This window comes from Vigna angularis, chromosome 2 (genome assembly GCF_016808095.1).
Source record: "Vigna angularis cultivar LongXiaoDou No.4 chromosome 2, ASM1680809v1, whole genome shotgun sequence".
Lineage (NCBI taxonomy): Eukaryota > Viridiplantae > Streptophyta > Magnoliopsida > Fabales > Fabaceae > Vigna > Vigna angularis.
The window spans coordinates 28,432,714-28,438,098 of NC_068971.1; the positions used below are offsets into that span (position 1 = coordinate 28,432,714).

Consider the following 5,385-nt stretch of genomic DNA (forward strand, 5'->3'; position numbering starts at 1 on the left):
AATTTTATAAGTTGTTAGAGTAAAATTCAACCATCCTATTATTTTGGTTAAGTGTTTCATTTTATAAAGCATAAAATAGGAAGAAGTTGTGTTTGATAAATGTTGGATAAAAAGAGATGACTATGCAAGTGCTTCCTTGATAGATGATTAAGCACCAAATAGTTTTTTTTCTATTTCACCTTATAAGTGTTGATGATGATAAGTGTAAATAAATTTTAAGCTAATGTAAACATAAAGAATATTACCATGCGATAGATATTGAAAATTTGTTTTTTCCACCAACTTAAACATATGAATATTTCAACTCTAGTCCAATTGTGTCCAATAGTGCATTTTGACAATGATATAGAGTAAAATGTTATGCAATCTAGGGAGATAATACTAGTACAAAAAGGGTTTTAATGTCTAGTGTTTAAGGGTAGAAACAAAAAATGTCAATGTTAAAATTGACTGATAACATTATTGTAAATAAATGTAATAATTTAGACGTCAGAAAAAACAAAATTCTGACATCATATACTAATTGATGTTGGAAAAGGGGAATCTTGACATCATTTAACGTTGTTTTTTCCCACTAGAATATTATGGCATGGATATAATCTTTTGAGAATCTAGTAGAAATATAATGTCTATATAGACAATGTTCAATGTCCACAACAAGATAAAAATCTTCGAAATGCATCTTATTCACTATAGTTTCCCTTTCTTAAAGCGTTTTCAGATCTTTTGTAACCCCCACATCCATTCACCGAACTTTCCTTTCCCTAAAGAGTTTTTGAAACTTTCACATCTTCCAAATCGTTAAATGTTTTGTCTTTTAATTTTTTATCTTTTAATTCCTATTAACTCCTCAAACAATTTTGAAGTTGGTAAAGCCTAAATTCTGATCTCATCGTGTTTAAAAGTTTCCCCATTGAACATTTTGTGATCCATGGTTTAAGTTTTCTGAAGATGTCTCCTACAATAATATTTCATTGCATTTTTATCCTCTAAACCGCATTTTTCTATCTCCGAATTTCAAAACTCACCTTCATCTCCACAAAATCTATTTATTACCTACATTAATGCACATGTTTTGTGAAGATGAAGATGCACTTTGAAATCCAAGACAACAAAATGTGGTTTAGAGGACACAAATGCTCTGAAATCTAAAGGTAAAAATATCTTCAAAAAAACATAAAAATGGATTCTAATATGTTCAGGAGGGAAACTTTACATGCGACACATTGGAATGGAAAGTGGTATTTGTATGTGAATATTAGACGTTTGACTATGCACTTAAAGATATTCACTACAAGAAAAAGGTCATTTACATACGAATTATTATATACGGATCTGAATCTGTATATAATAAAACTATTACATACGGATATTATGTACGGATGTTAAAAAATAATAAAAAAATTAAAAATTTAACCCTAAGTGAAAACCTAATAGGCTGAGAATTAATTGAAAAGTTCTCGCGCCATTCCCAGCTTTCCTTCTCATCTCTTTTGCTCTGAGCTTTCCCTCTCATCTCTTTCGCTCTGAGCTTTCCCTCTCTTCTCTTTCCCTCTCGATCACAAACCATCGTCACATGTTTTTCGTTAATGAGGTTTCGAGAAAGGGAATGGGATCTCGGTGCCGTTGAGGGCCCTCGTGCTCCGGTCTAACCGAGGGTTTGGATCGACGGCCGTTGCATAGTGCTACTACAAGAATGACGAGAAGAGGAGTGTGCGACACACGGCATGCTTGACACACAGGGTTGCAAGCCGAAGCGTGGAGTGTAGTGGGTGATGATAGGGAAGCCTGGAGCTGGGAGGAACCTCTTAGCGTAGAGGCTCTCGAAGGTTCTAGAAGTTCCTCACATTTCCATGGCTATGCTCTTCAGCCAGAACCTCAACCCTTGCTCCTACCTCTATCACCAACGAGCAAATGCCTTAGATCATGGAAAACTTGTCCCAGAGGAAAATACTCTTTTATGACCATCACGCTTCGTTCTTTTTGCACTCACGGTCACGCTAACAAAGTTCCTTCATCTAGTAAGTAATCCCTTTCTTCTTTGATTCATAAATCCCTAAAATTGCAAAACTCGAAAACCCTAATTTGCTTCTTCTTTCTTCCTATTTCACGTAACGATATGTGGTGTAGTTCGGAAGACGTTGTTCCATTGTTACCAGATATCGATTGAGGCGAGGGTGTTGCATTTTGAAAACATTCGAAGTGGTAGTAAGGTATGTTTCGGTGATATTTGTTTTCTCACGAGGTTTTTGTTATGTTGTTTTGTTCATCATTCTCTCTGACCTGGTTTGGACATGTTCTTAGGTCTTAATGGATTAATTAGGGGCATTCAGGAGCCTAACTTTGTGCAATTGACCAAGTCGATGGATTCATCCTTATTTGCAAACACGATATGCAGGTAAGGAGTTTTATGTGGAGTTAACATGTTCAGTGGCTAGCCTTATTTGTGGTATTTATTGGCACTTCAGGTTTTTACTGTTATATTGGTAACTATTTCCTAATGAGTTGACCATTGTTGTTACAAGTAAAAGTATAACATGCTTGGAAGTGAAACCCACCTGTTGTTAGCATTCCATGAGAAAGAAAGTAGAGATTTGTGTTTTTCATGAATGAGAAATTAATGAAGAAACAAAAGAAAACTTTATCCTAGAAGCTAATTTGGCAAAGTAACCTTTCATTACTAGTATTCATACTCTTTTTTGTACCCTGCTGTATTTTACTAATAAGACAAGAAATTTACCATAGTGATTCATGAGTTAATTTGTATCTATGAGATTTTGAATCCTAATTTTGGAGATTTTAATGATTTGATGATCTTAATTCCTGCTAATGGACATGACAATTGGTTTGCTTATGTGATTTCATAATCGACCAAGGTGCAGGGTATGCTTAGATATGCATAAACAAGTTCAATTTTCTTCAATGTGACATATGATTGCAGGCTATATACAGGGAGAATATCAAATAAAAGTAACTAAAAGTGCCCTGGCCTTGTTGCTAACCAGCAGGTACAATGAATTGGGAAAAATCATGTCCATGGCCAAATCTGCATGTATTGGTTAGGGATCACTTGTAACACAAATCTTCATGAACTAGTTGAAAATTAAAGTACCAAAGCTTATCAACTTTAAGCTGACTGTTAACTTTTCTTCCAGGATATTACTTCTAGCTCTTTTGATTGCAAAATTGGCTTTCTTATGGAAATCTCATCTATCAGAGAATTACCTGATATGGTAAGAATTATGAATAACTCATGTAAATAATGATATTTGAATATGAGAATAACTTTTCTTTTGTTGTTTATCTGTCTTTATGGGCCATTGTTAGCCCAATTATTTTGACACATGTTCTTTTGTTTCTTTTGGAGGTTGATAAAAAGATGATTGTAAAAAAGAGGAAAAATTATGCTAATTTTACGAACTAGAAAAATAATGAATTAAACCTACAATATTAAAATAAAAATAATGAAGTTGTATTTTATTAATTTTTTCCTTGTTCATCCTTTTTGCTAATGCTACTAAAATTTTAATGAATAGACAAAGAAAATTAAGATAATGGGAGTGAATATAAGGTACCACCGTCTCCATTCCAACTTTAATAGGATTCTGGGCCAAAATTTGAAAAATATCATGTATTATTATTTATAAAAATAATAAAAGTATTTCATGATGGAATAGTTGCATTTCTCTTTCTTTTTAGATAAAATGTTTGATTATACATTTTAATTCTTTTCTCTTTTAACAATGTGTTATTGATATGTTAAAAGTTATAGATTTCATTTGCAATTAAATGACTTTATTACTTTTTTTCCAATATTGGTTTGACTGTAATTATTGTTTTTTAATTAAAGACTACTTGCTGTTAACTTTTCAATTGGAATAAAGTTTCATTCAAAGTTGCCACTTTCACAGATACTTGTTTTCTCAGCAAGAACGAACCCAAGGGTGTTTGTGGTGTATTGCCATGTTCTTGCAACCATTGTAATTGCTCTAATAACTTATTTCTCACAGTATTCATCATGACCTCTCACTCCCATTTCTACTACCCTTCAATCTCAGCTCATGTCTTCACTTTCTTTTTCCTTTCACAGCAGAAATTCTCGCTCCTATTACTTTGATATTTTAATTTGATATTTTTGTAGGAATTTATTTAATTTAATATTTTTATGGGAATTAAAGTTGGCAACGCTATTGTCAAGCAGCTGGTGAGTACTTTTTTGTGAGTTTCCACTCAATATATATTTGTAGATAGCTATGCTTACCAATGTTACTACTGTGAACTGTAGGATGATCTCAATTGCCAATGTTGTTCCATTATGGTGTGTTTCAATATTTCTTTTGTTGTTTCATCTGTTCCTAATTTCATTATTAGAGATGTGCTAGTCCAACTATATGTGCTTCGATATATCTGGAGATTCTCTTGGTATCAGGGGTAGGTATCCAATTGAACATGGTTTTTGGTTTGTGAAATTTTTTCGATTTGCATTTTCACTCTTTGGACCTAAATGAGTTTGATCTTATTCTGTAGGTGAAACCTGATGACATATGTTCCCAAGTTGGTTTATGTTCCGCCAAAAGGATTCAATCTAAGAGGTCAGAAATGTCTATGGCTCTTTTATATAGATGTCTCTACTTTCTGCTTTCCTTGCAAGTCTACTATAGTTATGTCATTTCTTATCCCCTCCCTTTGTTTTCAGATTCCATCAAGCTTGAAGAAGGTCTTCCACCCAATAATATTTTGTGCAACATTTGCAGAGCTAGCAACAATTGTTTCAGAGTTTCTTTCTGAGTAGAGCTTGATTATGTTTTAGGTGTAAATTATAGTTTAGTTAATATTCAATTCTATATTGTACAAGGGCCGGTTTGTTTTGAACTCTATTTATAAAGTCTTTCAATAAAATTTTTATGTTTTAATTATTTGTTTTAAGCATAATTATATATTATAAATTCTTTACATTTGTTGAAAGTTGAAACTAATAGCAATAACCTTATATAATATTATATTTGTAAGTTTTTTTTGTTTATTTTAAAGCTTTCTGTTTTTTATAAATATTTTTTTTCTCTATTTTATGTTACATACGGATTTATCCGTATGTAAAAGAAAATTATTTTTTTGATATATTATATACGGATATTATATACGGATATATCCGTATATAAGTTACATACGGATATATCCGTATATAAGTTACATACGGATTTATCCGTATATAAATTATATACGGATAAATCCGTATATAATTTAGCTACGATAGTTTTATATACGGATTTTTGTCCGTATGTAAGCTGTATGTAGTCAAGTATTATATACGGATTTTGGGTTTTATATACGGATTTTGATGGTATGTAATTTAATTTTTTCTTGTAGTGATTATATATTGGAATG

The 5,385-nt window shown here is 32.0% G+C and overlaps 1 long non-coding RNA gene across 3 annotated transcripts; it reads left to right on the forward strand.

Moving 5' to 3' along the window:
- Window positions 1–1,706: 1,706 nt before the first annotated feature.
- Window positions 1,707–4,916, forward strand: LOC128195562 (uncharacterized). Of its 3 annotated transcripts, XR_008247214.1 has the most exons (10): window positions 1,707–2,021; window positions 2,131–2,213; window positions 2,305–2,398; window positions 2,942–3,008; window positions 3,156–3,233; window positions 3,928–3,980; window positions 4,142–4,204; window positions 4,286–4,431; window positions 4,528–4,592; window positions 4,697–4,916. It is a non-coding gene; the product is annotated as an uncharacterized LOC128195562 (long non-coding RNA). The 3 variants fall into 3 exon arrangements; XR_008247213.1 differs by having other exon boundaries at window positions 3,928–4,204; XR_008247215.1 differs by lacking the exon at window positions 3,928–3,980.
- Window positions 4,917–5,385: the final 469 nt, after the last annotated feature.